Source organism: Corvus hawaiiensis, chromosome 31 (genome assembly GCF_020740725.1).
Source record: "Corvus hawaiiensis isolate bCorHaw1 chromosome 31, bCorHaw1.pri.cur, whole genome shotgun sequence".
In the NCBI taxonomy this organism is placed as follows: Eukaryota; Metazoa; Chordata; class Aves; order Passeriformes; family Corvidae; genus Corvus; species Corvus hawaiiensis.
This window is the reverse complement of record NC_063243.1, coordinates 2491313-2517584: the sequence shown is the minus strand read 5'-3', so window position 1 is coordinate 2517584 and position 26272 is coordinate 2491313. Positions and strand designations below refer to the sequence as shown.

The 26272-nt window shown below is 56.0% G+C and overlaps 3 pseudogenes; 2 read left to right on the top strand and 1 right to left on the bottom strand.

The window, feature by feature from the left end:
- Positions 1-617: 617 nt before the first annotated feature.
- LOC125318744 lies at positions 618-13096 on the top strand (annotated as a pseudogene).
- On the bottom strand, positions 6596-10268 carry LOC125318782 (annotated as a pseudogene).
- Positions 13097-24591: 11495 nt separating the features above from the next.
- On the top strand, positions 24592-25759 carry LOC125318743 (annotated as a pseudogene).
- Positions 25760-26272: the final 513 nt, after the last annotated feature.

Here is a 26272-nt window from a genome sequence, read left to right as displayed (position 1 = left end):
GAACTGACCGTGACGCCCATTCCCGTCTCCCTGTGCCACTGGAAGGAGGGAGAGCCCGGGAAGGAGGGAGGGGGTTGGGGAAGGTGTTTGTAAGATCTATTTTACTTTCCATTATCCTGCTATGATTTTGATAGGTAATTAATTCAATTCCTATCCCCACCAGACTGTTTTGTCCGTGAGTGCCGCCCCTGGCCCGGCTGGCGATGCTGGGCCTGATGCACCCAGCACACGGATGGCCCTCCTGGCTGCCAGGGCACTGCTGACAGATCCAACTGGGCATCGATCAGGTCCCGGGTCCCTTCCTGCAGCTGCTCTCTACTCTCTCCTTTCCCAGTCTGTACGCACATCCAGGGTGCCTGGAAGAGCAGGAAGAAGAGGCGAAGAAGGGATGAAGAAGGAGAAGCAGGAGGAGGACGGATGAAGGACGAAGAGGAGAAGCCAAGATTCAGCAGCAAAAGAAGCAGGCGGAGGAGGAAAGGACGAGGCAGAGAGAGGAGGAGGAGCAGGAGGAGGAGCAGGGGCAGGAAGAGGAGGAGCCACAAGTCCACAGCTCATTGTAAGTGCAGCCCCCCCGCTCTGGGAGCATCGGTCCTCCCCTCCGCATCCCGCAGGTGACCGGGGAGCGGGAGCTCGCCGCAAATATCATGGGGGGTTCCTGGGAGAGTTTTTCTGGGAGGCCGATCTTTGGATCTTCCGGGATTCCAAAGCTGAGCCGGAAATGCGCCTTGGGGGGATATTGAAGCGTCTCCGGGAGGTGGCGTTTTTGGGGTGGTCCCGGTGGCGGCTGCCGGCAGAGCCCCGGCGGTGGGCGAGGGGGTACCGCGTTCCCGGAGCCGCAGTGGGGGTTGGGCTTCCTGGTCAGGTCCCGCCGCCTCCATTGTCAGCCCGCCCTCGTGGCGATCGCCCGGTACTGGCGGGGGGGTGGGACACCGGTTTTGGGGGCCCTTCGGAAGAGCCGAGGTGTGTGGGGGGAGCCCCAGAGAGGGGAGGCCGGAGAGGGGCGATACCGGAGCTGGGGGACCCCCAGCAGCCTGGAGGGGGTCGAGCACGGAGACGGAGAAGCCTGGAGAGGGGGTACGCTCGGGAGCCAGAAGCGGAGTACCCAGAGAGGGGGCACCGCCGGCAGCCAGGGGAAGGGGATAGGTTGGAGAGGGCTCCCCCAAGGAGCACCGAAGTGGGAAACCCAGAGTGCGGGGAGCTCTGGAACCTCCAGCATCTTGAAGCAGAGAGTCAGGGAACAAACGTCCCCAGGACTCCCAAGACGCCCTGTATCCCTAAGCAGGGGGACCTCGGATGGGGGGACCCACTGGACCTCCAGCAGCCCAGATAAGAGCGACCACCATAACCCCCAAATCAGGAAGACCTCTGGGATTCTCAGGACCCTTGGGGTCCTTGAGAGTGGGGATCTCCAATACACGGAGGACCCCCAGCAGCCTGGACAAGGGGAAACTGAAACGCGAAAGTGGAGAGACCAGAGAGGGGGAACTCCTGAAAGATTTTTCTTTGGCAGAATCTTGATCTTTAGACGTTTTTGAGGGGTGAGTTTTCGTATTTTGGTTGTTTTTTGGGCTAAATCTTGGTGCTTTGTAGTTTTTGGGGCTGAATTTCCTACTTTAGAGGGTATTTTTGCTGAATCTTGGGGTTTTGGGGGCTGCGTCTTAGTGTGATGCCCAGTGACTTCCAGAGATGGAGTTGGACAGGAGGAATATCCAATCCAGCACATCTCACATCTTGTTTTTTCCACCAAAACCAGGATTTCTCATTCCAAAACTTTGACCAGATAGAGGAGGAGGCTGCAAGGAAGAGGAAGATGCCCTGGGACACCCAGACAGGTGAGGAGGAAGTCACCGCCCCTTTCCCCTTCTCTCCTGCTCCATCTCCCAGCCCAGCATCGCCCCCGGCTGCAGGACAACCCCGCTGCCAATGCTGTCCTGCCAGAGACAGATTTGAGGGGATCTCCTTCCCCTTCCCTATGGCACAGAGGCAAATCTCCTTTCTCTCCTCCTTTCTTCCTCCTTCCTTCTCCCTTCTCCATGTTTTTCCTTCTCCTTTCTTCTCCTTGTTCCTTCTTTCCTGTCTCTCCTTCCTCCTTTTTCTTCATGCTCCTTCCTCCCTTTTCCTCATTCCTTCCTCTCCTTTCTTCTTCTTCCTCTTCTTCATTCTTTTTGTTCCTTCTTCTCCTTCCTTTTCATTCCTTCCCCTTCTGCCTTCCTCACTTCCTTCCTCTCCCTCTTCCTGCTCTTCCTTCCTTCCTCTCTCCTCAATCCCTGCTCTCCTTGTTCCTTTGACTCACTCATTTCTTCTGCTTCTTCTTCTGCTTCTTCTTCATCATCGTCGTTGTTGTCATCATCTTCGTCGTCGTCGTCATCGTCATTGTCTTCTTCTTCTGTCTTCTTCTGTTTTATTCCTCTTCTGTCTTCTTCCTTCCTCTCCTTTTTCCTTCCTCTTCTTCCTTCCTCTCCTTTTCCCTTCCTCTCCTTCTTCCCTCCTCCCCCAGGGAATGAGCTGTGCACGGGGACCAAAGAGGACAAATCCCCACGTCAGAAGCTCGTGGAAGAGGCCATTTTGAGCAGCTCCACAGCACAGGAAGTCAACAAGGAGGAAAAGCCCTGGAGATCCCACATGAGGAGGGGCTGCAAACCCAGCCCAGGGATCTCTGAGGAGGAAAGACCCGCCCTGTGCCAGGAAGGTGGCCAGAGCTTCAGCCAGAGCTCAGAGATGGTGATCCATGAGCAGCTTCATGAGAGGGAGAAGCCCTACAAGTGCTTGGAATGTGGGAAAAGCTTCAGCTGGAGCTCCCACCTGATCCACCACCAGAAGATCCACACTGGGGAACGGCCCTACACGTGTGGGGAATGTGGGAAGAGCTTCAGCCAGAGCTCCGACCTGGTGGTCCACCAGCGCCTTCACACAGGGGAACGCCCCTACAAGTGCTTGGAATGTGGAAAGAGCTTCAGCAAGAAGTCCAGCCTCCTATACCACCAGCGCTTCCACACTGGGGAACGGCCGTACATTTGCTTAGAATGTGGGAAGAGCTTTAGCCAGAGCTCCCACCTCATCAGCCACCGCTGGCTGCACACTGGGGAACGGCCATACAACTGCTTGGAATGTGGGAAGAGCTTCAACCGCAGCTTCAGCCTTGTCATCCACCAGCGTGTCCATACTGGGGAACGGCCCTACAAGTGTGGGGAGTGTGGGAAGAGCTTTCGGACCAGCTCTGATCTCCTCATGCATCAGCGGATGCACACGGAGGAGAGGCCCTTCGGCTGCATTGATTGTGGGAAGAGCTTCATTCGTAGCTCTGACCTAATCAAACACTGGCGCGTCCACACCGGGGAGAGGCCCTACAGGTGCCTGAAGTGTGAGAAGAGCTTCACCCAGAGTTCTGCCTTGACCTCACACCAACGGACCCACTGGTAAGAGAAGCCCTACAAGGGCCCCAGCTCCAGGAAGAACACTGGAGGATCCATGTTGGGCTGAGGCCTGGTGACCCATGTTTCTGGTGATCCACACTGGAAGACACCTGGCATGTGGTCTCCGCATCCTCCTTCTTCCCCACAGGCATGCGGATCAACACAGGGACAGGAGCATCCATTGGGACAAAGGCTGACATTAGAAATTCATTGGGAAGAGTGGATTTGTTGGCTTTAAACCCCAACAAGTCTCGCCTGCTCTGTCCAATCATTTCTTCCTGTGGTGTCAAGCAACACTGGATGATCTTTAGGGTCTTTTCCAACCTAAATAATTCCACTATTCTAATTCTCTGTGGCCCATGATTGTCTTGCACAGCCAGATGGTGATAGACTGGGGCAAAGACCAAAATTTTGAAGACAGTGGGGTGGAGACCCCTCTAAAAAAGGCTCTTCCACCCACCCAACCCAACCCCATGGATACTCACACCATGCTGACATGTAAATCTTTTTATTTTGGCCTTGATTTTCTTTTGATTCCTGATCATCCCTTAAAAACACCTGAGACTGGGGTGAAAATAAAGAAATTGAATGAAGACCTCTAAACCTCCACCATTTTACTGGGATTTTGGGGTTCAGGGGAATATTTGGGGAGATGTGGGAGAGTTTTCTCCATTGCTTTTGCGCCCCAAATCCAAGAGGAATCAATCTGTTACATCAAAATGACTCAATCCCAACCTAAAATACCTTGATCCCACCCCAGAAGGGCATGATCCCACCTCAAAATGGCTCAATTCCACCCCAAAAATTACACAATCCCACAGCACCCCCAAAACCCCTAGGAGGGGTGGGATGGGGTTTGTGATGGTGTGGGATGTGGATTGGGAGGAGTGGGATGGAGTTTGGAAGAGAGGAATGGGGTTTGGGAGGGGTGGGATGGGATGGGATGGGATGGGATGGGATGGGATGGGATGGGATGGGATGGAGGAAATAGGGCTTGGAAAAAGGGACCTTCATATCCAGGAGGAGTGGGATTGGGATTGGGAGTGGTGGGATGCAGGTTAGGGGCTGGAATGAAGTTTGGGAGGGCTGGGGAAGGGATCTGGAATAAGATAGCGAAAGATTCGGGATGTTCAGGATGGGGGGGACCGTGTCCCTGAGGGTATTTCAGGGTACCCCCCAAATCTGGAGGTTTTGGGGTAACTGCCATTCCTGAAGGGATTTTGGGATATTCCCCATTCCTGAGGGGATTTCTGGGCACCCCCCATCCTGAGGGAGTTTTTGGGGTACCCAGAATCCGGAGTGGGAGGGGGGAGACGTGACTTTGGCACTTGGGAGGGGGGCCCCAGAGGGAGTGATAAAGGTAGCCCATTTTGGGGAGGACCCTGCTGATTTCTGCTAGCGTTGGGGCGTTATAAATGGCTTTTTGGAATATACTGCTAATTTTCGGGGGCTGAGGTGACTCTCCCCCATTCTCGGGGGCTGCGGTAATGTAGGATGAGGTGAACCCATTTTGGGGAGAATCCTGCTCCTTTCTGCCAATTTTCAGGTAATAAATAGCTTGTGGAAGTCCCCTGCCTTCATTTTGTGGGGTTGGGGTGACCCCATGGTTTCTCCGATGCCGGAGGCGTTATAACCGCTTGTGGGGGTCCCCCGATTGCGGGACATCCCAGCTGGAGCAGGGTGTCCCCCCTTGCTGCAGCCCCACCCCTGAGGCAGCGCTCAGCCGTGCAGAGCGCTCGGCGCTGATGGCTCCGCACTCGCCAGGCAGAGCCGCAGTGCCCGGCGCTTCCCACCTGGACCAGCCCCCCCGGACTCCGCTCTCGCCCCCAGCGCCCCCCGGAGCGGAATTTGGGGAGGGGGAGGTGGGGGCGGCCAGGCCGGGCCCCCCCGCGCTGTCCCGGCGGGGGCCGAGTGCGGGCGGGAGCCCCGCGGGGCCCGGCCCTGCCCGGGCACGGCTGATGCCGCCCGGCCGCGCTCCGCACTGCTCCGGACTGGTGCTCCCAGTGCCGTGCGGGGCGGGGCCGCGGCGAACCCCGCAGGGCACAACGCGGCTGCTTTTGGGGTGTCGGGACCTGCCCGGCGCTGGGGATGGGACAGCTGGGTCCGTACTGGTGGTTACTGGTGGTGCTGGGAGTCCCCCGGCTGCGGGCGCGGAGCTCTCTGGTGAACGGGGTGGGGCGGGCGAAAGAGGGAAGCAGTAGGGGCAGGACGGGAAAAGGTGTGGTAGGACCCCCCAAACCAAGAGCAGGGGATGGTGGGCTGGGGATCTGGGGGACGATGGGAAAGGGGTGGAGGGTGTGGTCTGGGAGCCATAAACGGAGTGGGACGGATATGGGAGCCACAAAGCTCAGTGAAAGGGGCAAGTCGGACCCCCATAGTAGGAGGTGGGTGGCATCCCCAAACCAAGTTCTGGGGAAACCTGGAGATTGGAGGTATGATTGGAAGGGGGTGTGAGAGGGTGGAGAAGAGGGTCTTTTGGCTTCCAGACTGAGTGTGAAGGGGCTGAGTTCCCAATACTGAACCGGGGTGTTGGGGACACCCCAAAACCAAGCTGTGGGGGGAGCTGAGGATTGCAGGGACCATGGGAAATGGATGAGAGAATAAGGAAAACTGGGGGTGCGACAGTGGGCAGGGGCATCCCACGGGGGTCCTTAGCCAGATGCTCTGCTCAAATGGGGTCAAACAACACGAACAATGCCCTGTTTGCATACATGCCAAGCAGTAAATGAAGAAGGGGGCTCCCACTGCTTTTGGGGTTGAATGGCAGTGAGATAAGATACAGTAGATCTGTTAAAATACCAGGATAAAGGAACAATCAAGTGATTCCACTGATAATTTATCCAAAGCTGCTGAGCTGGCACAGCTGCCTGAGCACATCTGACTGACAGTGCAGGACTTCAGACTATAAAAGCCCCATCCCAAATTTTAACTGTGGTGTCTCCTGACATATCCATTCTTAGGGGGAGAGGGATGTGGAGATTCTTCCCTGGAATAAGGACACCCCTCAAGGACTGGAGCTCCCACTGATGTGCAAGGTGGGGACACAGGGACCTCCCACTGCACAGCCCGGCTGCTTTTGGAGTGTCAACACATGTTTGGCACCGGGGATTGCACGTGGAGGGGGAGCTTGGCAACAAGAAAATGTGACTGAAAATCGGGAACTAAACTCTTTAACTCTGTAATTTCACTATTAGAAAGCAGCTTTACTTTATTTTGGTGCCAGGTGTGCACAGGGGATATCTACCCCTATCACACACTCAGCTATCTAACATATTCATTTGTATCTATATAACTAATACATATTAATACATTTCCCAAACTCATACATACATGCTAAACATTCCCCTCGAATTCTTTTACATATTCCTATCACTTCTTGGAACTCATTTATATTAGAGTAGGGGTCATTTGAGGGTCTCTGGTGGTCACCTGGGGAACATCCTAATCCTCAAATTGTCCCTATTTGGTCACAGGCCTCAAAAAAAGTGTCTTCTTGAATACATCCCTGCTCTGAACATGGATCACCAGGTCTCTCCACAATGTGGGTCACTGGATCATCCAATGTTGGGCCTCCAACGCGTGGAGAAGCTGAAGCAATAGACAAAGCTCTTCCCCCAGCAGGGGTACTCATAGGGCTTCCCTTATTGGTGGGTGCATTTGTGTGAGGTCAAGGCAGAACTGCGGGAGAAGCTTCTCCCACACTCCCAACACTCACAGGCTTTCTCCCAAATGTGGATGTGTTGGTGGGTGATGAGCTTGGAGCTACAGTTGAAGCTCTTCCTGAAGCTGGTACAGCGGAGGAGCCTCTACCCCTGATGCCTGATGAGAACTGAGATGCTCTGAAACCTCTTCCCACACTCAGGACACCTGTAAGGCTTCTCCCCGCTGTGGGTCTTCTGGTGGCAGATCAGGTAGGAGCTGATGCTGAAGCTCTTCCCACATTCCTGACACTTGTAGGGCCATTCCTTAGTGTGCAGGCACTGGTGGGTGATGAGGTTGGAACCATCACTGAAACTTTTCCTGCATTCCTCACACTGGTAGGGCCGTTCTCCTGTGTGGATCATCTGAGGGTAATTCAGGCAGGAGCTCTTCACGCATTCCCCACAGCTGTAGGGCCATTCCTGAGTGTGCAGATGCTAGTGGGTGATGAGCTTGGAGTTTTGACTCAACCTCTTCCCACAGTCGCGGCACTCATAGGGCTTCCCTTACTGGTGGGTCCGTTGGTGTCTGATCAAGGCAACGCTCTGGTTGAATCTCTTCCTACATTCAGGACACTCATAGGGCCTCTCCCCGGTGTGCGTCCATTGATGCCTGATGAGATGTGAGCTGTTTCGAAACCTCTTCCCACACTCAGGACACTCGTATGGCCTCCCCTCTGTGTGTGTCTGCTGATGCCTGATGAGAACTGAGCTGCTCCGAAACCTCTTCCCACACTCAGGACACTCGTAAGGCTTCTCCCCGCTGTGGATGCGCCAGTGGATGACAAGGTCGGACCTGCGGACAAAGCTCTTCCTGCAGTCAGGGCACTTGAAGGGCCGTTCCCCCGTATGCAGGCGCTGGTGGGTGAGGAGGTTGGAGCTCTGACTGAAACTCTTCCCACATTGCCCACACTTGTAGGGACGTTCCCCCGTGTGCACTCGCTGGTGGGCAGCGAAGGTGGAGACATCACTGAAGGTCTTCCCACATTCCCTGCACCTGTAGGGCCCTTCCCCAGTGTGGATGTTCCGGTGGCGGATGAGGTGGTAGCTCTGGCTGAAGCTCTTCCCACATTCCAAGCACTTGTAGGGCTTCTCTCTGTTGTGAAGCCGCTGCTGGACCACCAGCTCCGAGCTCTGGCTGAAGCTCCAGCCGCCTTCCCGGCACATGGGGGGTCTTTCCTGTTCAGAACTCCATGGGCTGTGTTTGCAGCCCCCCCTCGTGTGGGATTTCCGGGGCTTTTCCTCCTCGTTGAATTCCTGTGCCATGAAGCCACTCAAAACGGCCTCTTCCACGAGGTTCTGCTGGGGGAATTTGTCCTCTTTGGTCTCTCTCTACAGCTCATTGTCTGGGGAAGGAAGGAATAAGGAGAGGAAAGAACAAAGAGAAGGAAGAAAGAGAAGAAGGAATGAAAAAAGAAAAAGGAGAAAAATGAGCAAGGAGAAGGAAGAAGGAGAAAGAAGAATGAGAGATAAGAGGAAGGAACATGTAAAGAAAGTAGTGAGGAGAGGAAGTGGGAGAGGAAGAAGAGGAGGAAGAAGGGGAGGAAGAAAAAAGGAGAAAGGAAGAGAAGAAAAAGGAACAAAGAGAAGGAAGAAACACGAAGGAAGAGGAGGAAGAAGAGAAAGGAAGGAGGGAAAGGAAGAAGGAGAAAACAAGAAGGAAACAGAAGGAAGGAGAGGAAGGAGCAAGGAGAAGAAAGGAGGAAAAGGATCAAGGAGAGGAAGAAAAGGAGGACAAGGAGAGGAAGGACAAGGAGAGGAAGGGGTTTGATTCTGTGCCAGAGGGAAGGGCAAGGAGATCCCCTCAAATCCATCCCCGGCAGGACGGTGTCGGCAGCGGGGTTGTCCTGCAGCCAGGGGCGATGCTGGGCTGGGAGATGGAGCAGGAGAGAGGGGGAAAGGGGTGGTGACTTCCTCCTCACCTGCATGGCTGTTCTAGAGCATCTTCCTCTTCCTCACAGCCTCCTCTTCCATCCAGCTAAGGGTTGGGAATGAAAAATCCTGTTTTGCTGGAATAAACAAGGTGGGGGGGGGGGGGGGTCCTCCTGTCCAACTCCATCTCTAGAAGTCACTGGGCATCCTGTGTAAAATCCCCTCTAAAACACCAAGATTCAGCCCAAAAAAAAAAAACAAACCCCGAAGATTTAGCCCCCAAAAACTTCAAGGCAGCCCCCAAACCCCCAAAACATCACATTTCAACAAAAAAAACCCTCCAAAATTTGATGATTCAGCCCCCAAAAACCTGAACCACCAACATTCAGCCCATAAAACCCCTCTTAGGAGTTCCCTCTCTCTAGTCTCCCTACTCTGGGTTTGTGGGAGGTTCTGCTTCTCTGTGCTGCTGAGGGTCCAGCAGGTTCCCCTCTCCAGAGTCCTCCACTTATGGGTGCCCGGGATTTGGAAGGTCCCAGGGGTCTCTTCTCTTCCAGCTCTGTCTCAGAGTGATGGGTTCCCAGGGGTTCCCCCTCTTAATGCTCCCTCATCTCTGGGTTGCCCCCATCCTCCAAGGTCTCAGGGGTCCCCCTTCTGTAGCTGGATGCTCTACCTAGAATGGGGTCAAAGAATTCAAACAATGCCCTGTTTGCAAAGCCCCTAGTGGTAAATGAAGAAGGAGGGTCATGCTGGTTTTGGGGTAAACAGGTCATGGCGTGCCCCCTCTTCCCCCGGCCCCCCGCCCCAGCAACTTCCAGCACCCCACAACAGGTTGGAAGCTCAGGGGGCCAGCCCCCTTTCCTACATCCTCTGCTCCACGGCCGCCGCAGCACCGGCTGCTGGGTGGGGGGAAGCCCCCCATGAGCCCCTAGGGATGGACCGGTGTGTTGGAGACACCCCCAGCGCGGATCCGCCTCCCCCAGGGCCGCAGGCAACCCCTCCAAGGATTAAGTAATGGAGATACGAAGGTTCCCCTTTTGGGAACCACTCTTCCGCTGTCCCACATCCCTTTATCTTCCCTCTCCCGCTCCTTTCCCATCGTCCCCCCAGATCCCAGCTCCCCCCCAGCTCGGTTTGGGGCTGACCTACCTCCTTTACCGCTCTACTTGGGGGTCCCCCCCCGTTTTCTCCCTTCTTCCCCCCGTTCACATCGTGTCCCGTCCCCCCTCTCATGCGAGAGCTCCTGGCCCGCCTCCGGACGGATGGAGCGGAACTGGGGGGAGCGGAACTGGGGGGAGCGGAAGGAACAGGAAGGATAGAGGAGGAGGAGGAGCAGGAGCCGGATAAAGAAGAGAGGCCGGAAGAGGACGAGGAAGAGGAGAAGAAGAAAAAGAAGAAAAAGAAGAAAAAGAAGGAAAAGAAGAAGAAAGAGAAAGAGGAGGAAATTGGCGGGTCCACCAATTTCCTGTATCCGCCCTGTATCCGCGGCCCTCCCGGCCCCTGGAGTATCTGCCCCGTCGCGTCCCGCAGGTGACCGGGGAGAGGGAACTCGCCCCAAATATCTTGGAGGTGTTTTTTTCGGGGGGGTCCCGGTCGCGCCTGTCGGCAGATCCCATACTACCGAGGGGAGGATGCGGGGTCCCCGATGCCACGTGGAGATCGCCAGGCGGGGTAGGGGACAGCGGTTCTGGCGACCCCTGGCGTGGGAAACCGGAGAGGGGCGATACCGGCTTGGAATACCCGCGGCAGACTGGAAAGGGGGAAGCACAGAGTTAACGGGGAGGGCAGGATCCTTTCGACCCTGAAACGGGGGACTGGGGGAATCCCCGGCATCCTAGAGTGGGGGGAGCCTGAAAGGGGGCACCCTGGGACCCCCAGCAGCCGAAACAGAGACAGGGGAGAAGGGACCCCTAGGATCTCTAAAACTTCCTGCAACCCTAAGCGGGACCCACAGGAGAGGGAAAACCTCCAGGAACTCCAAAATGAAGAGACCAGAGAGGGGGGAATCTCGGAGGGCTTTTTTGCTGAATCTTAATATTTTGGAGGGGTTTTTTTCTGCATCATGGTGTTTTGGAGGTTTTCATGGACACAGGATGTCTAGTGACTTCTAGAAATGGACTTAGGCAGGAGGAAATCCCAACCCAGCACGCTCACACGTTGTTTTACCCTAAAACCAGGATTTTTCATTCCAAAACTTGGCCAGGTGGAGGAGGAGGCTGTGAGGAAGAGGAAGGTGCCTCGGGATCCCCAGGCAGGTGAGGAGGAAGTCACCGCCCCTTTCCCCTCTCTCCTGCTCCATCTCCCAGCCCAGCATCGCCCCCGGCTGCAGGACAACCCCGCTGCCGACGCCGTCCTGCCGGGGACGGACTGGGGGGATCTCCTTCCCCTTCCCTGTGGCACGGAGGCAAATCCCATCCTCTCCTTGTCCTTCCTCTCCCAGACAAGGAGCTGCAGATGGAGACCAGGGAGGACAAATCCCCACAGCAGGACCTCGTGGAAGAGGCCATTTCGAGCAGCTCCACGGCCCAGGAATCCAATGGGGAGGAAAAGCCCCGGAGATCCCACAGGAGGAGGGGCTGCAAACCCAGCCCAGGGAGCTGTGAGGAGGAAAGACCCACCCTGTGCCAGGAAGGTGGCCGGAGATCCAGCCAGAGCTCGGAGGTGGTGGAGAAGCCTCACAGTGGGGAGAAGCCCCACAAGTGCTTGGAATGTGGGAAGAGCTTCAGCCGGAGCTTCCATCTCCTCCGCCACAAGATGATCCACACAGGAGAACGCCCCTATGAGTGCATGGAGTGTGGGAAGAGCTTTAGCCGGAGTTCCTGCCTGATTCGCCACCAGGTGATCCACACTGGGGAACGGCCCTACAAGTGCTTGGAATGTGGGAAGAGCTTTGGTGACCGCTCCAACCTCCTCACCCACCAGCGCCTGCACTCCAGGGAACGGCCCTACCACTGTGGGGAGTGCGGGAAGAGCTTCAGCATCAGCTCTGACCTGTTCCATCACAAAAAGATCCACAATGGAGAACGGCCCTACGAGTGTCCCGAGTGTGGGAAGAAGTTTCGGACCAGCTCCCATCTCCTCCTGCATCAGCGCATTCACACGGATGAGAGGCCCTTCCGCTGCCCCGACTGCAGGAAGGGCTTCAAACGCAACTCCCACCTCACCATCCACCGGCGCATCCACACCGGGGAGAGGCCCTATGAGTGTCCTGAGTGTGGGAAGAGCTTCTCCTGCAGCTCTTCCTTGACCTCACACCAACGGTCCCACTTGTAAGGGAAGCCCTGCAAGTGCCCTAACTGTGGAGTCTGCTGCTCCAACTTCATCACCCATCAGAGGACCCACACTGGATGATTCACAGTGACCCTCACTGGGCTGTGACCTGGTGATCCATGTTCCAGGTGGCCAGTATACTGGGTTTGTGTGGCCAGGTTTTGGAAGTAGGGGGCTTTAGGGTGGCTTCTGGGAGAAGCTGCCAGAAATTTCCCGTGTCCAGCAAAGCCCATCAGAGATGCCAGTGACGCCTCAGGGATAATGGATTTAAGAAGGAAAAACTTCTTGTGCAGATAGAATTAGATGCAGGGAAGAACAGAGGGAGAACATGTGAGAGGAACAGCTCTGCAGGCACCCAGGGCAGTGTGGAAGGAGGGGCAGGAGCTGCTCCAGGCACCGGAGCTGAGAGTCCCCTGTGGGCACCTGGATGAACCCAGGGGCAGGGACATCCATCAGGATGCAGACTGACAGCAGAAATCCGTTGGGGAGAGCAGATTTGTTGACTTTCGGCCCCAAAAATCTCTTGTTTTCAATTATTTTTTCTGGTGGAATCAAGGAATACTGGTTGGTCTTGGAGGTCTTTTCCAACCAAAATAATTCCATGGTTCTGATTTTCTCTGGCCCAAGGGTGTCTTCTGCAGCTAAATGTGATAGACTGGGGCAAAGACCAAGATTTTTGAGGCAGTGGGGTGGAAACCCCTCCAAAAAGGGTTCTTCCCTCCCACCCAAGCACGTGGATACTCAGCTGGCATGGACACGGAAATCCTTTTCTTTTGGCCTTGGTTTTCTTTTCATCCCTTCAAAACACCTGAAACTGTGGTAAAAATAAAGACATTGAACTGAGACATGGGTGGGGACATGGGGAATCACAGCCATGGGTGGGGACATTGGAGGACACAGACATGGAGACTGATATGGGTACACATGAACATGGCTGGGGGCGTGGCCATTCATGGGGACATGGGGGCACACGGGCATGGTGGAGACATAGGGGACAAAGACATGGATGGAAACATGGTGGGAACACAGCCATGGGTGAGGAGACGGTGGGACAGGGCCAGGGCCATGTGGGGACATGGCCATGGCCGGTGCCATGGTGGAAACTTGCAGGGGATGTGGGGGGATGCTGGGTTTGAGGGAGTTGAGGGTTCCTGGGAGGGACTTGGGGCTTGCTGAGGGCTTTGGGGCCCCCAGGCCGAGTGGCTCCAGCTGCGCTGGGAGACCCTGGCGGAGGTTCTGGGGCAGCTGCTCAAGGACCCCCTGAGCTGGACCCCCAGCCAGCATTGGGCTCCTGGAAGGGAATGAATGTCCTTGTCCCCAGGAGGGAAATCCCAGCACCCCCAGGGTGTCGGGGGCAGCTGAGAGGCCACAAGAGGGAGGGGAGGGCCAGACAGAGCTGTCCCCCGCTGAAACTACACCCCAAAAATCCCGAAACTCAGGGATTCCTCCCAGAAAAAAGCTGCCAGGAGCTGCCCAAATTGAGGGAAAGGGGGGATGGGACCCCCAGACTGAGCAGGAGGGGCCTGGAACCTCCAAACCTAAGCACAGGAGAGGAGGGTGGGGGATTGGGGGGATTATGGGGAAGGGGCAGTAGAGTGGGGGAAAAGAGGGGGCTGGAACCCCAAATTGAGTTGGGAGGATTCTGTAGATTGGGGGAGCAATGGGAGAGGGGAAGAAAAGGTGGGACTGGGATGGAAAAATGTCAGTTCCATGGGGATCCCTTTGTGTCCTCATCACTTGAGCCCTGGAGCAATTCCCTGGAGCTCTGGCGGAGCGGGGGGGGATGGATCTGTACTGGGGGGTTTCCCAAGCCCCCTGCCCATCCCTGGGGTTCCCCCCAGCCAGCAGCCGGTGCTGTGGCAGCCATGGGGCAGCCGGGGGTGGGAAAGTGGGGTCCCAGGTGGGGACAGAGGAGGAGTGGGAGGAAGAGGAGGGAGAGAGGAGGAGGAGCAGGAGCAGGAAGAGGAGCAGAAGCCAGAAGCATGCCCTTCCAACTGTGTGCTGTGTCCACAGCTCCACAGGCCTCAGGAACATCACTCCCCCCCACATCTTGCAGGTGACTGAGGAGAGGGAGCTCGCCCCAAATATATTGTGGAGTCCCCAGGAGGGATTTTCTTAATGAGAGGGTTTTGGAGCTCGCAGATTCCAGAACCAAGCCCTAAATACCTTTGCCTGTCCCTGTTTTTTCTTGGGGGGATGGAGGGCGGGAGGATTTATTTGTGTCTTGCAGGACCCCAAAGCTGAGCTGTAAATGTCCCTTGAGGGAATCCTGGGGGATCCACATGACAATCACCCAGTACTGGTGGAGGGATGACATTGGTTTTGGGGATCCCTGGGAGAGCCGGTGGGGTGGAACATGCGACCCCCAGCATGGGGAGAGCAGAGAGGGGTGATACTAGAGCTGGGGAACCCCCGGCACCCTGAAGAGGCAGGAGCCTGGAGAGGGGGGACCCCTGGGGTCCCTGGAACCCCGGAGAAGAGAGTCAGTGGAGAAGGGACCCCTGGGACCCCCAAAACCTCTTGGATCATCCCTCAGCGAGACCTTGGAGAGGGTGAACCCCAGGAACCATGGGACCCCAATGGCCACAGGGAAGGGAAATCCTCAGAACCTCAAAGAGGAGAGACCAGAGAAGGGGGACTCCTGAGTGTGGTTTTTTGGGCTGAATCTTGGTGGTTTGGAGGTTTTTACAGACACAAGATGCCCGGTGGTGGACCTGAGCAGGAGGAACCCCAGCCCAAGGCGCTCACCCCTCATTTCTCCCCCCAAACCAGTATTTGTTATTCCCAAGGTGTGGCCAGATGGAGGAGGAGGAAAAGCCCCGGAGATGCCGCACGAGGAGGGGCTGCAAACACAGCCCAGAGAGATCCAAGGAGGAAAGAGCCCCCCTGTTACAGTGGGGATTCTGTAACATGATGTACCAAACAAGGAGTCCTGTGGAAAAGAAATATATATAGACAGATTCTTGGTAGATGTTTCAGAGATGTTTATTTCTCCAGCCGCATGGCCGGGATCTGCCAAGGAACTGTTACAATCACAGGACCCGAGGGTCCTTGCCCGCACAGGGAAACACAAAATAACCAATGGGAAGGAGGCTGACCAGGGGTGAGGGAAACCCCGTGCCTCCCCCCAGGGCCCCTCTCCCAGGGCTACATGGCAGGGGGAGGGACCCTGACATTTCACCCGTTTATTTTTAACAAAAGAGATGTAAAACATAACATTGGAAACAACAAGAACAGTTTCAAAACAAAACAAGCCACCCTCCTGATCCTTTAAATGTCCAAACAGATTCTGTGGAACATCTTAAGGCTGACAGAAGGGAGACAGAACTCTCTGAGCATGCTTTGTGGGGAAACTGAGGCAGGAGAGGGTTTAACTTCTTCCCTCCCCGTTTTCATCCCCCACTCGGCATTGGAAAGGGATTTTTGGGGAAACAACTGGCAAAGGTATGGTTTTGTGAGGGAAACCATGGATGAAAAAACAGATTGGGAATACACTGGGGGTAATAGGGTAAAAGGGAAAGGTGGGATTAGGAAAGGGAGACTGTAGGGGGGGCCTACAATGGAGATATTGTCTAACATGACTACGATTTTTTGCATATATACTGCCTTTTACAGGAACACCATCAGGCCCAGTGACCTGCGATGCTTGTAACCCTTTTCTACCTAGTACAATTTTGAATTGCACCACCTCTCCATCTCCCAAGCTTGGGATGCATTTTTCAGGGTTATTCTTTTTAATAGCAGTTCTATGCACAAATATGTCTTGCTGGTTGTCACATCTTGTTATAAAACCATAATTTTGTTTAACATTACACCATTTTACTATTCCTAAAACCTTTTTCCTTTTTCCAAGTGGCTGCTGTTTTCTGTCTCGCTGCATGTTGGAATTGCCGGAGCTGCTCGTGCCTGCACGCTCTTCTCGGGGTCGCGCTGCTCGGTTCTCCGTGCGTCGCCTCCTCTGGTCGCAGCTTCGCTGCCGCTGCCTGGCGCTGCACCCACGTCTCGGCCGGGCCCCCGAGTGACGACCCCCCCGTGCCCTGCTCCAGCGCGTGTTTCGGCTGGGCACGGCTCTGTTCCACCGCCATCGCCGCCAGCCGCCGCCCGCGCGCCGCCCCTCTCGGTCGGGCATTCACGGGGCTCGCTCCACCACGCGCTGCGCGGGGCCGGGCGGGCACCGCCAGGTCCCGCCGCTCCCCGCTCCGCCACCGACACTGTGGCTCGCGTGGCTCTGCCCGCATTGTGGGAATTGCCTCGCTGCTGCTCGCAGAGGGCTCGGTCCACGTGGCCTGGGCCGCAAGGTCCTTGAGCCAGGCTTCCCTTTGCCAGGACACAGCTGACATTGCTCAACAGTCTCCGTCGTTAAATAATATTCACGAAAATATTCTTCCATCGGCATGTATTTTGACTCAAAAATTAACTGTGTTCAAATGGTGTTCCAAAAGTCTTTGGTAAGAGTTAAATCCCAAGAAACATAGAAAAAGTTCTTAAACAACCATGCCAGGAAGTGTTTCAGTTCTTTTTGAGCTTGAATTAATCTAAAATTTACAAATTGTTGTTCAAGAATCATTTTAAGTTTAAGATAAATGTCCATATGCGGCTCTGAGAGCCAAGAGTCTTCCCACGGTTCCTCCATAGTTTAGAGATGGAACAGCAAAACAAAAACAAGAAGAGGAATCCAAAGTTTCTAGGGTTTACTCACACAAATCAGTCGCTTAGGGATCGGAGATCGTTCTGCTCGCAATTCTCTACCATTTGTTACAGTGGGGATTCTGTAACACGATGTATCAAACAAGGAGTCCCATGGAAAAGAAATATATATAGACAGATTCTTGGTAGATGTTTCAGAGATGTTTATTTCTCCAGCCACATGGCTGAGGATCTGCCGAGGAACTCCTACAGTCACGGGACCAGAGGGTCCTTGCCCGCGCAGGGAAACACAAAGAAACCAATGGGGAACGAGGCTGACCAGGGGCCAGGGAAACCCCGTGCCTCCCCCCAGGGCCCCTCTCCCAGAGCTACATGGCAGGGGAAGGAGACCCCGACACCCCCCTGTGCCGGGAAGGCGGCCGGAGATCCAGGAGGAGCTCGGAGCTGGGGGAGAAGCCTCAGGATGAGGAGAAGCCCCACAAGTGCTTGGAATGTGGGAAGAGCTTCAGATGGAACTTCCAGCTTCTCACCCACCAGTGCACCCACATGGGGGAGAGGCCCTCCGAGTGTCCCAAGTGTGGGAAGAGGTTTCAGACCAGCAGGCTGCCCATCCAGCATCAGCCAATGCACACAAGCGAGTGGCCCTTCCACTGCCCTGACTGTGGGAAGGCCTTCAACTGCAACTCCCACCTTGTCAGCCACCAGCACCTCCACACCAGGGAGAGGCCCTACGAGTGCCCCAAGTGTGGGAAGAGCTTCGTGCGCTGCTCCAGCTCCATCCCCCATAGGAGGATCCCCATCAGATGATCCCTAGTGACCCCCTTGGGCAGAGCCTTGATGATCCATGGTTCTGGTGATCCGTGTTGGGAAGACACCTGGCTGGGGTCTCCACATCCTCCTGGTTACCCGTGGGCACCTGGATGAATCCAGGGGCAGGGATGTCCATCAGGATGCAGATGGACATTGAGAATTCCCTGGGAAGGGTGGATTTGTCAACTTTAGACCCCTGAAACTCTCAACTGCTCCATTCAATCCTTTCTTCCTGTGGCATCAAGCAATACTGCATGGTCCCTCGGTGCGGCTCTTTCAGTCACGGGCAGCCCCGTGTCACGGCCACTCCCGGTGCGGTTTCTTGCATTATTTTTTATTCTATTCCCTCTATATTATTCCGGTCACACCTCCCATCCCACGCCCCTCCCGTGCGGTTCCTTCCCCGCCGCCGCTGCTCTCCGCTCTCTCGGTGCAGCTCTTCAGTGACACGGGCCGGCGGGGACTCCTCGGGCGCCTCTTCCGAGCCCAGGCAGTGCCCATGCCGCCCCGCAGCTCTTCTACCGCCGCCCCGCCAGTCCCTCGGGGCAGCTCTTTTACTGACACGGGGCGCGGAGAGCCCGGGTTGCGGCTCTTTTATTGCATTTTAATCTATTCTCAATGTTTTATTCCATTCACACCTGCCACCCCCTCGGCTCTGCCCTTCTGGCCACACCCGACAGCGCCCGTCCCGCCGTGCGGCTCCTCCAGTGACACCGGGCGCCGGGGACATCCCGGTGCAGTTTTTTATTCTATTTTACTCCGTTCTCTGGATTTTTTTCTATTCACCCCCCTCCCGTCCCTCGGAGCAGCTCCTTCAGACGCGGGCGGGGGAGACGCCTTTCGGTGCGGCTCTTTGGTTGTATTTTATTCTCTTCTCTGTATTTCCTTTCGTTCCCAGCTCGCCCGTCCCGCGGAGCGGCTCCTTCAGGGACCCGGGGCGGCACAAACCCCTCGGGGCGGCTCCAGCAGAGCCCCGCCCGCCGCCGCTCCCCGAGGCCTCCCCGCTGCTCCCCGGCCATCGGACACCGCAGGCCGACCCGGCCCCTTCTTCCTCTTCTTCTTCTTCCTCCTCCTCCTGCCGGGATTCAGCCCCCGCCGCCGCCCGGCTCCTTCTGCCGCTCCTGCCCGGCACGAAGCGGCGGTGCCGCTGACGGGGCCGGAGCGCGGCTGCCCCGCGACTGCCCCGCGCCTCAGGGCCGGGCCGGGGAGTGACCGCACGGCTGGGGAGGGACCCCCGCTGGCCAGGGCAGGGACTGACCCCATGGGAGCAAGGAAGGATTCCTGTCCCCGAGGGGGAAGCAGCGGCACGAACTGACCGGGACTCCCATCCTTTCTCTCTGCCCCGCTGGGCAGAGGAAAGAGGGAAAGGGGATAAAGTTAACACCGGGAAGTTAAGAGAGCTCGGGAGGAGGTGTTTCTCAAGACTTATTTTACGCCTCATTCTCCTGTTCTGATCCGCTCCGTCCCAAATCCAGTTCATTCCCCACGTCGGGGCTCTTGTGGCCGCGATGGCGATCCCTGAGTGACCTCTCCCTGCCCTTAGCCCGAGCCACGAGGACTCGGATCTGTTCCAGTTCCGTGCAATTTACGGGCATTTGGGGCAGCTGGAGCGAAGCAGCTGGAAACCACAGCGGGCTCGAGAGGGACTCAAGCAGGGCAGGAGTTGGGGCTGCCCCAAGGGAGCTCACACAACATGAACCTTCGTGGGGTCTTTCTAAGGGAATTTTGTTGAATTTTTACATTCATTGTTAAAAAGTAGAGTCACAAGTGGAGCTGAGCTTTCAACTTGAAATGAGGGAATCGAACGTGTTCGCTGGGACTTCTGTAACCTCAAGCTGTTCCTTGATACTCGACACTTTAGTTCTGGCCATAGGAAGCCCTTCAGCAGCAATGTCTCTCCCAGCCACTGGTTTCTGGCTCACACCCAGCTCGGAGCTTGGACAAGGTCTGGACTTTTTCCGGTTGAGCTTCGGGAATCTCCCGGGATGGTGCAGCACCACCCCTTCCCAGCCCACCTTTGTTAGGACTTTTTCTTTTCTCTCTACTGATGAATTTAACCCTAAAGCTGCTTTGGAAACGTTGTATCCAAGCACATCCTGCATCTCCGTGTTTTCCTGCTGCGAACTCCCCGTGCAGGCAATGTGTCTGTGCTTTCCCCTGCTCTGTTTACTGACAAAAAGATCTGCCCCCATGTGACTTTCAAGGCTCATTCATGCAATGAAATACCGTTGTTTTTATCAGGGCGTGTTCTTGGTGAGCTTTTATGCGTGTGTTTCGTGCTGCTAAATGACACAAGACCCGGGAGGGAGCAGAAGCTGCTGCTGCACCTTGGCTCGGGGACAGAGAACCAAGTTGTGCTCCAGAGCCAGGTTTCCTTTGAGCAGCACAAGCTTGCGAGTAGCTACAAACAGGAAACCTCAACAGAAAACTGTTACTCCAAACTCAGGTGCTTTTCCTCCTGCAGGTGTTTGGAAAAGAGCTTCAAACCACAGACTCTGCTGTGAGCCATCGGTGCATTTCCTCCCTCCTGGCAGCAACAGCTCCTGAGCTCTTAACAGGCTCCTGTCCCCTCGCAAACCCTTCAGCTCCCTGTGAGCAGTCAATGACCTACATGTATTTATTTAATATTTAAACTGCCTTTAAACTTGTCTTTTTCTCTCCTCTCTCCATTTTTGTCTTTTTTTCCTCTTAGTCTTCTTTAATCCCCTCATCACCAGTGGGATGGGGATGGAGTCTTTGGGTGGGTGCAGGATGAACTGAGGATCCAGCAGAGAAAGTCAAGGCAGAGAGGAAAGGACACAGCCCACCTTTCTCCTGCTCTTTCCTTCCCCAGGGTCCAACAAAAACAAGTGAGACTGGGGAAAATCCCACAAATGGTGTGTTCTGGTCTTGGATGGGGATCCTCAGCTTCAGCCTGGTCATGGCACTGAGTGGTGAGTCCTACCCAGGCACCCCTGGAGGAGGATCTGGGTCAGGTGCCTCTGTTTTGGGGAGAAGGAGGATGCCAGGATTTCCCCAGCATCAAGGGGTGCTCCCCAAGCAAAGCCCACTTTGGGGGTTACTCCCTTTTATCCCCATGCCGTGGTCCAGGCACCTGCTCCTCGCTCTGTCACACCATTCCCTTTTCAAAGAACATCATCCCCAATTTCCCCCTTTCAGCTTCCAGAAAAAAGCAATAAATAAACCCTATTTTCCTGCTTTATTAGGGCTGCCCACGTGTCTCACTCTGCTTTCTCTTTTCCAGTTGTTTCTGTGAGATGCCATTTCCCTCAGCCAGAATTCTCCCATGTGTGCCCAGACACCTGGCCTGGTTTCCAAGGAAAATGCTGCTATTTTTCTGAGGCTGAGGGCAACTTGCCCATGAGTCAGGGAAGGTGCAAGGCCTGGGAGCTTCACTGGCTGACAAAATCACCAGTGGATGAACTGGTGAGAACTGGGCTTGAGCCTCTGCACCAGCACCAGGGTGGGAAACATGGGGCAAAAAGGGTTTAAAACCAGCCCCAAACCTGCCTGGCCCCAAACCACTCCCAGTGCTGGAGTCAGGAGCTGACACCTTAGCGTAGGGGTGTCATCTGGACATCTCTGGGTAGGGGATGGACACAGGTGGGAAACAGCAAGTGGGGAAGGCAGGACTGGCCCAACCCTGATGTTTCTTTGCTTTACAGAGGTTCATTGCACACTGGAAAGGTGGACCCCTGGTTTGGGCTGGAAAAGAGGGATAACAGCTGCTGGGGGTCAGTGACACAGCCTTCGACCACTGGTGGGTCCCTGTGTCCGTGCTGGAGCCCGGGGTTGGCACCGGGGCACGGTTCCCTCTTGGAGCGGCTGGAAAGGGCCCCGGGGCTGCTGCACTGCTGTTCCACCAGAAGGATTTCAGGGAGTCTGAGGTGACCCACCCTGGGATGGGCACCTTCTCCTGCCCCTGTGTCTGGGCAGCTCCTGGCTCTCCATGGGAGGTTGGGATGAGCCAAGGTCACTGCCCACCAGTCCCCAGTTAGACACCCTCAGCCAAACACTGCCCCCCCTGCTCTGAACGCTGCCCCAAACCGTCCCACTGCCAGGTGCCTTTTGCTCCCCTGCCTACCTAAAATCTCTGGATTTTTGGATCCTTTTCAAGCTTTCTCCTCCCTGTTGACTATTTCTGTCTCATTTCAGAGCACCACCAGGTCAGGGTCCCACTCTTCACAGCTTTTCTTGCCCTGGGTCCAGTTTCCTAATTCCTTGGAGAGCTGCCAGTCCTGGGGACACAACTTGGAGCCAGTAGGGGCTGGAGAGAAGAAAAAGCCATGAGACACTCAAAAGGGTGGCCAAGGTCTTCCCCATCCCCAGCTGAAGGACACTGAGGACTCAGTCCTGGAGCTTTTAACACCATTGTGGTTTTTCCTGCTCTGTCACCACAGAGGAGGAGGAGGAGGAGGAAGAGGAGGAAGAGGAAGATGATGATGCAGCTGAGTGACCACAAGGGCTCAACCGGTGGCTGGGATGGAGGAAGGGTGGGGAGGAACATCCTCCCTTGGGTTGACTCTGCTCCTCCAGGTGAGGAATCACCAAAAATTGCATGGAAAAGAGAATTCTTCCTTAAAAAGCCCCTTTTTGCCAAATAACCCTCGGTGGCCTCCCAGCCCCCAGGGTGACCTTGCAGGAGCAGCCCCCCAGGGTCCCACCTGAGCCTCTCCCAGCACATCCAGGTGGGAAGAGGGATTTCCCGCAGGGCTCTGCCCCCGGGGCTTGCAGAACAACCTCACGAGGGATGCAGACACCTCGCTCCAGGTCCCTGCCATGGATCTCACTGCCGGGAACGCTCAGCTGCCAAGGGCCCTGAAATCTTGGAGCCATGACCTGGGGTGAGGTCAGTGACCTCCTGGAGTGGAGGACCCAGAACCTTCCGAAATCGGTTCCATGCCCAGCCCTCAGCAGAGCCGGGAGTCGGCGGCCGCGGGTCCCCCCAGCCCTCAGCTCCTCCCGGTCCAGGCGGGGCTCAGCCCTTGCCTCCCCCTCCTGGTGTGTTGGCTCCCCTGGGGCTTCTTGGGACCCATTTTGGCCACCAAGGGAAAGGGTCTTAGAGGCAAAACTGTCCCAATTCCAGGTGTTTTCCAGTCTCCCCTGTCCCCTCTCTGCTCTTTTTCTGCTCTGTGCCAGCCCAGATCTCTTCTTAGAGGCCACCACGTTCCCTGACACAGGAACCCAAATCCCCATTCCTGGGCACTGGGACACCCCTGCAGCCCCATAGCCAGGACTGGGATTCCTCTGAATGCCTCAGACCTGTGCATGGAGACCCCACTGCACCTCCATCCCCAGCTCCAGAACACCTCTTCACCCCGTTACCCTGCACCAAAATCCCCCTGCACCCCCTTTCCTGGCAATCCTGCCTCTGCCAGCCCACAGACCCCCCCCCTTTCCCTTGATCTTGGTACCCCCCGGGCCCCCATTCCTGCCTTTCCCACCACCCAGACCCCACTTTCCTCTACACTGGGAACCCCTGGACCCCCTTTTCCTGGGCACAGGGACCAGGAACCCTTGGATCCCCCATCCTGCCTCTCCCAGTCCCTTCATCCCCTTTTCTTGAACCATGGACCCTTCCCAACTCTCCCAGTTCCACTTCCTTGACCCTTGAATGCTGCCAGACCCTGACAATCCCTGCATCCCCTCAGTTCTCCACTCCCTGCACTTCCTGCAGGGGGGTCAGAGAGGATCCTGGGGGCATCCAGGCCCATCCCCTCCCTGCCACCCTTCCACAGTCACTCTGGCATCTCCCAGCCTGCACCAGCCAGCACAATCTGCCCAGCGACTGCTGACTGCCCCTGGCACTGGGATCCCTCTGAACTGCAATTCATGGCCACCAGGACTCCCCTGAAATTCCATCTCTGGGCACCATGACCCCCCTGAACACCCATTCCCCAGAACCAGGACCCTCTGCATCCCCTTATCCTTCACTAATACCCCCTGCAATCACTTTTCCGGCCATCCCACCTCTGCCAGTCCCTGGATTCCCCCTTTTCCTTGGGCCTGGGAATGCCTGGATCCCCATTTCTGCATTTCCCAGCCCCTAGCCCACACTTTTCATCAACACCGAGAAGGCCCATGACCCCCATTCCAGGCCATCCTGGGTCTCCCCACCCCATGACCCCTTTTCCCCAACACTGGAGCCCCCTTAACCCCCCTTTCCTGGGCACAGGGACCCTCTGGACCCCCCATCCCACCTCTCCCAGTCCCTGCACCCCTCTATCCTTGACCCTGGGAACCCCAAACCCCTTTCTGGCTCTCCCAGCTCTCCCAGTTTCCCCTTTCTTTCACCCTCCCGGGCCCCACAGTACCCCCAGACCCCCCAAATCACCATGTCCTCCCAGCTCTCCACTCCCGGCATTACCAGTGAGTGGCAGTGTCGGAGCCCGGTCCAAGACTCACCTCATTCTTGGCTGTGGGCTTCGTGGATGTGATTCCCTTCGTGCACTAGGACAGCAAGTGGGGCCAGGTGGAGCTGCAGATGCTGTGGATGGTGGCCGGAGCCGGACTGGGATATTGGGATAATGAGACCTGGATCAATGACAGGTACCCCAGTGAGTTGGAGAGGCTGCAGGTCTGGTACAACCAGAGCAGGGCTGAGTGGAGGGAGCTAGGGGCAGGGGGAGATTTGTGGGGCTGGAATGGGGATCTGTGGGGCACCAAGGGGCTAGGATGAGGCTCTATGGGTCTCCATCTGACACTGAAGCTCCATAGGGCTGGAATGAGCCTCCATGGGGCTGGGACACCATTCCATGTGTCTCCACAGTCCGATCCCACCCCATCCACGTCTCTGCACACTGCAGCAGGAGTGCAGCTGCGACCTGTCCAACAGAAGCATCTGTGGATCCTTCCTGCAAGGCTGTGATGGGTGGGATTTCATGTCCTTCAGTCTGGGATCTCGGAGCTTCGTGGCAGCTGATGGCACTGCCCAGATCACCAAGAGGCTCTGGGAATCTGATGGGATCACAGCGCAGTATTTGAAGAATGCCCCGGAGCACACCTGTGTGGAAGTGCTCAAGAAACACGTCAGATACAGGCAGGAGGCACTGGAGTGCAAAGGTGGAGGTGGAATTCCCATGGGAATGGGGAACTTGGGAATGTGGGTTTGGGAGGGTGCAATTTGGGAATGCAGAAATTTGCATGGGAATTCTGTTTATGGATCTCACCCTCATCACATTCTCATTGAAACTCTGTGTCTGGATCTCACCATCTTTCCATTCCAATGGGAATTTTGTGGATGGATCTCATTGCCATCCCATTTCCATGGGAATTCCATGGATAAATTCCATCATTATCCCATTCTCAAAGCCTCCCAATGTCCATGTCTCAAGAAAAGTGGAACACGAGATCCTGACCGTTGTTCTGTCGCACATACAGATTCTACCCCAGCACCATCGCAGTCAGCTGGATGAAGGGGGATGAAATCCGGGATCAGGAGACGGAGTGGGGTGGGATCGTTCCCAACAGCGACGGCACCTTCCACACCTGGGCCAGGATCGAGGCGCGGCCAGAGGAGCGGGAGCAGTACCGGTGCCGGGTGGAGCATCCCGGAATGCCAGAGCCGGGGATCTTCACTTGGGGTGAGGCTGGGCATGCTAAATTTGAGAATTGGGAATTTGGGAACAGGGAATTTGGGAATGTGGAGCAGTGGGATGGGGGTTCCCCTCCCATTCCTCACTATCTCGCGCTTCCCAGAGCCAGAATCCAGCAGGAATCTCATCCTGGTGGTCACTGTGTCCATCACTGCCATCATCATCATCCTCCTTGTCAGATTTAGTGTCTGGAAGCTCCAATCCAGTAACACACTGGATGGGGGTCAGGAAGGAGCACAGATCCACTGCATGGCGTTCCAGGAATCCCCCACCATGGGTGCTGATCCCACTGTTTTTCCATCGGGCAGAGGCAGAGGAATGAATACAACACAGCAGCCAGGGAGCAGCAGTGGTGGATCCCCTCTGTGCGGATCCCAGGATGGATCCTGGGGTTAATCCCAGTGTGTGATCCATGCTGGAATCTCATGGATCTTCTCTTTCCACAGGAATTGATTCACAATCCTAGAGCTTGACTGCAGGTGCGGAGCAGGATCGGGGTGGGACTCCAGAGGGGGACTGGGGCAGGAAGGACAGAGTGGGATCAGGCAGGGATTCCGGATCAAGGCAGGATTCCAGAATAGGATCAGGTGGATTGTGGAGCAGGATCAGGGCTGAATTCCAAGGCAGGATCAGGTGGGATGAACGGAGCAGGACTGGTGCAGGATGGATGGAGGAGGATCAGGTGGGATGGATGGAGCAGGATTGCGGCAGGATTAGAGCAGGATGATCAGGTGGGATTCTGGAGCAGCTCCCACTCTCCATGGACTCCACAGGCAGCTTCATCCCATGGGATGGGGACAGGCACAGGGTGGCACCATGACCCTCTCTCATCCTGGTAGTAATCACTGTCTGAGCAATCCACGGAGCTGGATCTGGTCCCTTTCCTCTTCAGATTCAGCAGAGCTCACCCTGCTGCTCCCACCCATCCTGCAGCTTTTCCCAGCAGATCAACATCCCATTTCCCATG